A 10,800-nucleotide genomic window follows, 5' to 3' on the forward strand; every position below is an offset into this window, starting at 1 on the left:
TAAAGTGGGTATTTGATTGACAACACTATCAAATTTAAGCTTAAAGTATTTGCATTGCAAAGTCTGGAGGCAGGAAAGCTTACTCTGAAAATGACCTAATGTGGTATGCTACTTCTACCAAAGAAAGCTAAAATTGAATGTAAATGTAGTCTAGCACTCTGATTCTTAGGAGTGTTGAAAAGAGACACTTAAACTTTGGACAAAGGCTCCTAGTAGCCTCTTCCCCAATAGTAAGAAGTTGAGGTACATATGAAAAAGTGGGATATCCTCTTTTTACATAGTGAAGTAGCCACAAGGGGCACAAATGCATTTACAAATAATCCACAAGGGGCACAAATAATCGCTAAGAATAAAGACTCACAATTGGAGGGGTTGTGTGATTTCTTTAGACATATCTAACTCTGGATGGACCAAGCAACTCTGTGCAGGCCTCAAGCTTACCTGATATCTGGCATCAGTAGGTATAATAGTGGTAGATAAACTATAGCTTCTAGATTTGCTAGAATCCAATAATGGTTTCTTTCCAAATCTTTGTTGATTTGTAATCAGTTCTAAAATCTGTTAACGTTGAACATTTGAAAATAGTTCCCTTGTGTATGTAGACTAGAGGCACCTGTAATATCCTAGAAAAGCAAGTTAACTTTTGTCTGCCCCTGAACAGCAGAAGCTGATATAGATGAGGTCATACTGTAAGTAGGGTTAAGCCATTTCTACTCAATGTTACACACAAGTCCAGTCTATTTATACACTGACTTTTTATACACGGATTTGACTCAACCTCCTTAATTGGGGGGGGGGGGGTAGCTGGCTGACAATCCATCAAACCTTCTCTCTCCAGGCGACCCCTCCCTTCCCCCTGAGCACATGAAAGAAAGGTGATCACTTTGCATTGGAGAAGGGAGGGGCTGAGTGAATCGGAGACTGATTGAAGAATTGTCTTCTTAATGACTTATCTTACATCACAAAGATCAGCAAGGCTGTTTTTAAATCACTGGAGCAAAGAAATTTGCTATAATGTGTTTTTTGCCATCCACTTGAATGCTTGGAACAGAACCCATGCAAATAATTAGTCTCAACCTGTATGTTGCTAGATGGAAGGAGTGTGAATATAAGCCTTATAGCTGTATATTCCATATCTATCCCAGTTGTTAAAACCATAGTGCTGAAACTTAGCTTGACAGATCCTGCTCCGGCCAACCCTCTCCCAAGGCAGGGAGGCACAACCCAGAATCAGAGGCAAACCCTGTGCACCTTAGAAGTTATCTGTTTTGGCCACAAGCTCTGTTGCAAAATGTATTGTCAGTTTGACATAGGGCCAAGCATGTAGAGAATTGTACACACAAGCCAGAACAGATCCTTGCTCATCTTAATGTGTTTCTCTTCTGTTCTTGGCATTGTGATGCCCCAGCCTGTGGGCCCTGGCCCCTGCCCCCTTAAGGGGTGGGGGCAGCCTGGAAGCAGGGAGGAGGCAGTGGCTTGATCCCCAGGATCGAGCTGCTCAGGGAGGAGGAAGGGGCTTGGGTACCCTTCCTCCTCCCTGAGCAGCTCGATCCTGGGGATCAAGCCACTGCCTTGTATTTACTTTCACTGCTGCAGGGAACCCTGCTGCACGTCAAGCCAGGCTCCCCACACCCCCAGGAGGGTACCCAAGCCCCTGCAGCCTCCTGGGGGTGTGGGGAGCCTGGCTTGACGTGCAGCAGGGTTCCCTGCAGCAGTGAAAGTAAATACAGAGCAATCACTCTCCACTTCTGCTTTAGCATGTACCCAAGCCCTTGCAGCCTCCCTGAGCAGCGCGATCCTGGGGATTGTGCCGCTGCCTTCCGCCCACGCAAGAACTTAGTGGCTCTCCCAGAGAGTTTGAGAACCACTGCATTAGGGTATTCATGTTGTAAGTAAATAAGCCAATCACTGATGCAAATGCAAGCATGCAGTATCATCTTAGCCAATAGTGTGTTTAATATCATGGCTGTATACATGGAGAGAAGGATACAGATGAAGTAAATGTAAGCCTTCTAGATAGCATCTTGGCTGGTATAACATCATGGTGTATGTATTGAGGGAAGGATACAGGCTTGAAATACTTTCACATCAGTGTATCTAGGGTTGTAGTCAGTCACCACTATAGGATGAATAAAGCACTGAAGTGGAAATCTGGCATACTGTACTTCAGAAGGAAAGAAAAATCATTTGTCACTCTGCCTTCAAGATCTGCAGGAAGATAGAGGCTTATGTCTGTTCCACAATTCTGTAGCTGAAATGCCCAAACATGAAACTCTGTATTAGTCACCTTGGGCTTTTAAGGGTCTTTTTGCAGCCACTCAAGGGCTTGAAGACCTAAGCAACTTAATTTCTATACTCCTGCATATAAAAGCTTTTTCTTGGTGTAGGATAACCATGTTTTGGGAGATCTTTCAGTTGTATAATTTTTTCTAAAACATGATCAGTACAGTTTGGGAGCAGTTCTCAAACTCGAAAGTAGTTTGAGGACCACAGTAAGTCATTGTGGGGGAGCAGGGAAGGCAGTAGGGGCAGGGGGAAGGCAGTGATGCAATTCCCAGAATTGTATTGCTAAGGAGGGGGCGGCACAGGGACTGGCATGTAATTACCAGTTCCTGCTGCAGCCTCCTGGGGGTGCGGGGAGCTCTGTGCAACCCTCCACAGGGCTCCCCAACCTTCAGAAACTGAAAGCAGAGCAATAGCCCTCAGCCTCCAGTTTGCAATCACTTTCTGCTCTACTTTCACAAACATGGGGAGTCCTGCAGAGGGTCATGTAGTGCTTCCTGCACCACCAGGAGGCTGCAGCAGGGACTGGTAAGTACATGCCACTTCCTGCACCCCCTTAACGCTCCAATGTCCCTGCCTTCCCCCTGCCCCTGCTCCTTAAGGGGGCAGAGTCCAGGGCCCACAGGCTGGGGCGTTGCCCCAATTTGAGAATCCCTGACTTTTGGTAAGGTTCTGTATTGATAGTTTTAGAGATGAGTAAACTTATCCTACTGCTACATCAGTACTGGCTTAAATCAAATTATATAAATCACTTTTTCCCTTCCTATACCAAACTACTCTTTTCCCTGCTCTCAGTACAAACAGTTTGGCTGGGTTTTTCATTTTCTGTTTAGAGAACTGCAGCAGCACATACTATAGCTGTGCAAGCATTCTTGGGCAGGCTAAACATCTGTAAGAGGGTGTTCAGCTACTTGTAGCCTTTCTACAAGTGGGCCTATTGCCTTTTTCTCTTCCCATCCAACACAGAGCATTCAAGGGAAGGAAGGGGTGTATATTTTTTTTGAAGGGAACAAATCAAATAACCTGTGCTACTTACATCTAAAGTTTGAGTCCTTTCCAATTCTAGTAATAGTTAACCTTAACTATTCACATGCAACTTAACTGGAATCTGATCTAGATTTTTCATAAGGTGATTTGGTTGTTAAACCCATCTCTGCCTAGCCCACAGGTGTACACATTTGATCTCTTGTGTAGACAGGCTGAGACTAATTATTCACTTGGGTGAATTATTCCAAGCACTCACGTGGATGGCAAAAAATGCACTCTAGCAAATCAATTTAAAAAACAAAGTTTCTTTGCTCCAGTGATTTAAAAACAGCCTTGCTGACCTTTTGACTCTAAGTCATTAAGAAGACAATCCATCAATCAGTCCTCCTCCAACCAATTCACTCAGCCCCTCCCTTCACCAATGCAAAGGTGCTCAGGAGGAAGGGAGGGGCTGCTGGAGAGAGGATTGATAGCCAGCTGCCCTCTCTTTCTCTTTAAGGAGGCTATTGTTAAAGGACTGTTCAGTTTTTTAAACTGATTTTAAAGGGGTGCATTTTCCCCTTCTCCAGGGATCAGCACATTCCTTCTCATTTGCAGGGGCCATTGAGTCAAATCCGTGTATAAAAAAAATCAGTGTATAAATAGGCTGGACCTGTATGTTTGTTCCCATCTTGATTACAAGGAGGAAGATGCCCATGAAACAAGCATCTTCTGAAACACTTATGCAACCTTAAGCTTCCTCTGTTCTGTCTAAATCACTTTGTATAAACATGAGAGGCTATGTAGTTTATAGTAGGGGTAGGCAGACTTTAGGCTTTTGGACCTGCTTTGGTTTACTAGAATACCAGGGCCCACCTAACAAGGGCCAGATGCAAAGTAGAGGAATGGATACAATTTACTAGGGTACCTCTGAAACAGCTCAGTTCAGAATTTATTTCCAGTACCAGAACCAAGTTAGTCCTTTCACACAACAATCTTCTTTCATCACCAAGCTCCAGCTCAGAAGCCTGATTCAGTATGGGCACAATCTTAACTCACTATCCAGCACTAATGTAAGTGTAATGCAGCTCCTAGGTAAGGAAACAAACGCTCTTACTTTGAGGAGGCCTTCGTGAGTGCCCCCCAACTGTAAGATGCAGCACATGTCCCATTGGCACAGCTATGCCAGTGCTGGAAAGTGGGTTAGGACTTGGGCCTAAGTATTTTAATTGTGGCTGTTAGGCCATGTTCAAACTCGCTGATCTATTACAAGCCATGCAGAGACCCTCCCTTTGCTCATCTTTGGTTTAGAAGACAGTTAGTGGGGCACCTGAGCCAACTCCAATTCTGCTAAAGAGTAAAAATTCCAACACACAAAGCATGGTCAAATGCAGTACTGGCTTTTATTTTGCTGTTGTACAGCTTTGCCACAGAAGCCTCTCTGGTTCCTCCTCCAGAGTATGATGAAAACCATGATAATTGAAACCACAAATATGAGCGAGAATAGCCCAAGGATGACAATGTTCATGTAGACATCAACCTCTGAACCTGCAATGTATGAAATGGTGTTAGGAACTACAAGTCTTTAGTGACTCCTTATCCAAGCAGTAGTGACATTTGGTCATACAAAGGTGAATTCTGTAACCTGAACACACCTGAATTCAGATGAACAAAGGTGAATTCTGTAACCTTTCAAGTTCAGGGAAACAGCCTTGTAACTCAAGTACAAACAAAGTCACAGAATAAGTGCTGGGGGGAAGTAGAGTCTTGATAATCCTCTTAGGGCGCAATCCTAACCTTGAGTTTGGCCAGCCCAAGTCCCCAAATGTGTACCTGTAATATCCTTGGCGAGTAGAGACCCCACTCCTTGGGGTGTAACCGAGTGCTGGGGGCTTACCCTGTCAATGAGAGTTGGTCGTTGGCAGAAAAAAGGACGGGAGGCAGACACAGCTGTTTTGCACAGACCGTTTACCTGCGTCAACCGCTTGACATTCATGGGGACTGTTACTGCACAGGCCCCTTTGTCTTACAGACTTGTGCCGTCGGCGCACAATAGGCCCGTTCCCCGTTCCTCCCTGACTCCTTGCGATTTTGGGCAGAGCTCTTTGGCTGGTGTCTGTAGGCCAGGGGTGTGAGTTCCCGATGGCTGCCGGGCTGTTGTCCAGGGTCAGCTTAGCTGTCCTCAAGGGGGCCCCTGGTACCTCAGGGCTTCCCCCCCCCCATCAGCCGGCCTCCAGTTGAGGTAATTGGCTCCAAGTCTTCGGGTCTGTAACTTCTCTCCTGATGTCACCCCTGGAGCCTGGGCCGGTCTAGGATCGGGCAGCTCCCAGCCCCTTTCCAGGGCTGAGGTAAGCAAAGTTCCTTTTGGGGCCTGGATCATCTGCATAAGGCCAGGGTTGCTACCCCCTCTGGCCTTCCCCTCGACCCTGCTCCCACCTGGAGAGGAGTGACCTCTCTCTAGGCTGCCCAGCCTCCTTATGAGGCCAGTCTCGGCCTGGGCCAGCCCCACCCCTTCTGGCCACATGGCTGCTTGCTGCTCCCAGGAGGCACTAGGCCCTACTCCCAGGGAGGTGTCCTGCCTGGGACCCCAGTCCTGACAGTGCTTAGGTCTTACTCCTGAGGAGGCCCCTACCCCTGAGGAGTTCCTGGCCACTTGGGCTGGACCCAGGTTACAGTACCCCAGTGGGCCAGTAAAAATGGATTCAAAATGGTACTGTTGGGACCCACCCTACTTCACAAGAGTTTTATCAGATTGGGATCATTCTGGTGGCCTAGTGCTTTCCTTTGCCTGGGCTTCAGTAAGATCTAAGCCACTATTACCTACTCATATGTAAATACACATATGTGGCTCAATTCCACTTTTCATAGGGCCTAATAATTTGTGAACCTGGGGAGAATTCCTTTGTGAGTTTATTGGGACCTGCATCCAGAGTGGGGCCATTCTGGTGGCACTGCATTCCCCTAGACCTGCCTTTCAAAGTGGGCCAAGGCATGGTAACCTACTCATGAGAAAACATGCATATGCTACTCTGTTTCATATGGCTCAATACATTTTCCTTGTCAGCAATCAGTTTGTCAGTTTTGCAACCCACCAAAAATCATTGCAAGCCACTGGTGGGTGCCAACCCACAGTTTGGGAACCACTGATTTAGGGCCTCAAAGACAAGCTATCACTTTGAATTGCAAGTGTACAGCATGTACTGCAGACCACAGGTGTGATACGACCTTGTTCTGGGTCAGCAACAGCCTTCTGCATGAGCTGAAGTTTCTGGATAGTCCTCAAGAATAGGACTCAGAGCACACTGGCAGTGGCTGTTGCTGGTTTCTATATTTTTGTGAGCCCTCTGTAGATGGAACCATTTATTGATTTTACTATGTAAACCACTTTGTTGAAGAACAGTATATGAGTATTCTTAATAATCCAAACTGCATTTAACCAATTCATGGACCATGGTTGGATCCAACTGCCATAGAAAAAGATGATGCATATGTACCACCCTAAGCTGGGCAAAAGCACTGCAGAACTTGCCTATTGTCATGTATAGTAGGACTCAGCCCTTTGGAGAAATACCTCCAATTTATTCAGTTTTACAGGCTCCATTAAACACAGCTTACATAAGAACATCCTCACTGGGTCAGGCCATAGGCCCATCTAGTCCAGCTTCCTGTATCTCACAGCAGCCCACCAACTGCCCCAGGGAGCACACCAGATAACAAGAGACCTCATCCTGGTGCCCTCCCTTGCATCTGGCATTCTGACATAGCCCATTTCTAAAATCAGGAGGTTGCACATACACATCATGGCTTGTAACCCACAATGGATTTTTCCTCCAGAAACTTGTCCAATCCCCTTTTAAAGGCGTCCAGGCCAGATACCATCACCACATCCTGTGGCAAAGAGTTCCAAAGACTAACCACAAGCTGAGTAAAGAAATAACGGGGAGTAAAGATCAAATGGGAAGCTTCTATTTGACATACAACTAATACAGAGACAAGGTTAGACAGTCAACTATTTGTCACTTAATTGAACTGGTACACCGATAATCCTATTATAAAGACACTTACTATGGGATGCTTCCTGTCTAGTCTCCTTGGCAAAGAGTAAGGCCCCAAGTGAGCTCACCAAATTCAAGGACTCAGTCATGTTTTTGTCATTCAAGAACCTGCGACCTCCTGGAAGATAAGCAAAACCTTTCAGTATGTGGAATGCTTCAGCACCTACCATATTCAATAGATTTTTTTTTGTTTGAATTCCAACTAAGGTTAAAATCTGGTGTCTTAATACAAGTACTGCAAGCCACAGATAGCAAGCACCATCTTAAAGGCATTTTCCAATTTCACATATATAAGAAAAACCTTGAAAGAGGCTGCCTGCTATGACACAAGATGCACTTGTTGCTTCAGTATTGTTACCAATACAAAGATTTCTGGGCAACTGGTAGATTAAATTGATACAAACAATGCAAGTCTTAGGCCCCAGTCCTAGAGGAGGTGACCCAAGATCAAATGGGAAGTAAAAAATTTTTTGAACTTAACCTCTGCATAAGCCCAGGAGCTGCATATGGGTCTCCTCAGACATATACCACTTCCTTTGAAGGTGTTGTCCAATGAGAGAAAAGGGGCAGAGAGGTTTAAAAAAGAGGGAATAAGATCCAGCATGTGCTATTGCTGGTGGATCCACCCCTTCCCCCCAACCCTCCCCGTCCAGTTATCACAGGCCTACTATATAGCAGTGGCATGAAACTATAAAATATACATTAGCAAGTCACGGATTACAATCCTACAGGTGGAGCTAGTCCAACTTTGGAATAAAAACAGTGACAGGTAAGAGATTAGTCACCTCCCTCTCCTGAAGTTGCTTTTCTTCAAAAAAAAAGAAACACAACTGGTATATGTAATGAAGTCCCATGTATTGAAGTCCCATGTACTTAATTCCTCAGCATCAAGTAGCATTCCAGTGTCAAACTGTTCTTTGGTCAAGACTGATGGCTCCCCACAGCATGGCAAGTAATTTAATTCCAAGTGTATTTGGAAGAGGTGGCCAGAATCACATTGCAATTAGCAGCCCTCCTGCACATGGCAAACAAGTCTTCTGGAGGGAGTACTCCTTGTAATAAAACTCTGTACATCCCAAGAGCTTCAGGCAGAGATGGTCACTTACTTGGAGAAGCTCTAGCACGACACATTGTCCTGCAGGGTTCAAGCTGAGAAGGGTGGCAGGCTGAAGCAGCACAGAAGAGGTACACCTGAAATCCAAGTTGTTGGCTTGAGTTAGGACATACATCCCATCATGTGTCATACAGGCATAATCCGGTTTATAAAATGTAATCCAAGACTCCTATAGGTTTTCATTTTAGAGGATTTCTAGAGCCCTACTAATTGGGAAACTTCAATCCACACAGACTACAAATATGATTATGTCAAGGAAGAGGAGAGAATGAAAGCTTTCGTTCTCAGATGCACTGTAACAGGAGCAGTGACAACTTCTTGTTTTCAAAAAAGCCTCCTAGATTTCCTGTCAAAGTGCTGCTCCCTGAAGCAAGAAACTAGCTGAAAATATACCATTTTCTTACCGAATGGCCAAGCACCTTCTGAGAAGCAGAAATCACCCATGCAAGGGGCAGGTAGGTTTTTACTGTAGCAAATTTTGCAGACAGACAAATTTTGCATTAAGTCTTTAGACTAATCCAACTGGTGATATCAATCCCACCCCACCCAGATCAGATACAATATCAAGATACAAGCATGATTGCCAACCTGAAAGATCCCAGGTCAGTAAGTGCTTTACCTAAAACATTTTGTATTCCTATAGGATATTTTATTGCTCTAGCCCAGCAGTTCTTAACGTTTCAGGCCCTGGAGCCCTTTACACTCCTAAGTGGAATCTCAGGGAGCCCTACAGCCCTACAACTGTATATGTGGTATCTCTGGAAGTCCCAGAGTAATGACGCATACACAGACTGGTACAGCACCAAACAGGTGGCAGTCATTTATTGTGTGCTTGTGGAGTCCCTGGGCTCCTAAGAATACATTTTGAGAAATGCTGCTCTCACCTAAATACTATGATAGGGTTCTTCCTCATATACAATGAATGCTTGCATTTAACAGGTTAATTTAATTTGACAGGTTAATCAGGGAAAGGGACATCTGTTAATGAAAAGTCTATTAATTGAGGGTTCACTGCACCTACCAATCCATCAAGCACGGACTGAGGGACAGAATCCACAAATGCAAAGGTGGAAATGATGAAGCGCTGGTAGTGGGTGGGAAAGGGCAGCTCAGATGTAGCAGGCCCCATGGACACCAGCTGGGTTCTGTAGTTGTCTCCTTCAAATGGGCACCTGGGAACAAGAGGCATTGCCATCCCATAAGATCACTTGCATCAGCACACCACTAAGACCACAGCACCCAGCTTTTTTTCCCACTCACCCGGCCACCAGGATTGGCCACTGCAGCTGCTCAAGGGGATTAGCACTTGGGGTGGCCCAACACTCATGCAGAACCAGAACCAGAGACGGATCCATCCTCTGCAGGATGCGAACCTCCACATGCACAGGATCCCTGAGCATCTTCACCACAGGGTAATCCGTATCTGAGTAATAGGAGCTGTAACTGGAATCTGGGGATAAGAGGAAAGACACAAGGATCAAAATTATATGGCTGCTGGGACACTGGAGGACAACTGCTGTGGCAGCAGGTTCAGCAGTACTTCTACCTGTAGCAATGCGCAGCTCGATCCGAAGACGGCCAACCTGGAAAACAGGAGCTGGGGTGGGAGGCAAGAAGACTTCAACTTGAACTGGCAGGAAGTCAGTGGCGTTGTAGATACAACGGGCGTCAAGGCTGAACCCAGAAGAGACAAGATAGACTATTATGTCCCATTTCCAAGTTGGGGCCATTTTGTGGCAATGAATTCCACAAACCAATTATGAACTGGAGCCCTTTACAATCTGCGTTGGTTACATGAAAGTAACTTACATGAAAGTGCTGTCACGGGTGATGGAACCATCTGGTCCACTTTGGATGCTAATAGCAGAGACCAGCTGATTTTCATATATTAGTTTGTCACCGACCACCTAGGAAGAATCAAGATGGTGAAAGTTTATTTTTTGCTTATTCAGAATTGAGATAGTTCCCATTCCCTTAGCCACAAGGGCTGCATTCTCACCTGGACCGTTGTGCCACAGTGTGTAAGGGGGAAGCGGAAGACCAGGAAAGCCTCTGATTTCTCAACAGGGTCACACCCCGATTGGGCATAGGAGAGCCTGACACTGTCCAGGACAACAGGGTAGTCCAGCATATTTCTGGAGACAGCCAGGATGAAGTGGCCATCCTGAAGACACTGAACAGTGACTGAGAAGTACAATTGTTAGTTATAGCACAGGAAGAGTGTTAACAGGCATCCCCCCCCCTCTCTCTCTCACTCACTCACACACCTCAACAACAGCTGGTCTGTTGCATCTTCAAAGTTCAGCCTCTATCTGGACAATAAACTGGGTCACCCTAGAACAGCATGGTTGGCAACCTTCAGTCTCGAAAGACTATGGTATA

This window comes from Tiliqua scincoides, chromosome 1 (assembly GCF_035046505.1).
Source record: "Tiliqua scincoides isolate rTilSci1 chromosome 1, rTilSci1.hap2, whole genome shotgun sequence".
In the NCBI taxonomy this organism is placed as follows: Eukaryota; Metazoa; Chordata; class Lepidosauria; order Squamata; family Scincidae; genus Tiliqua; species Tiliqua scincoides.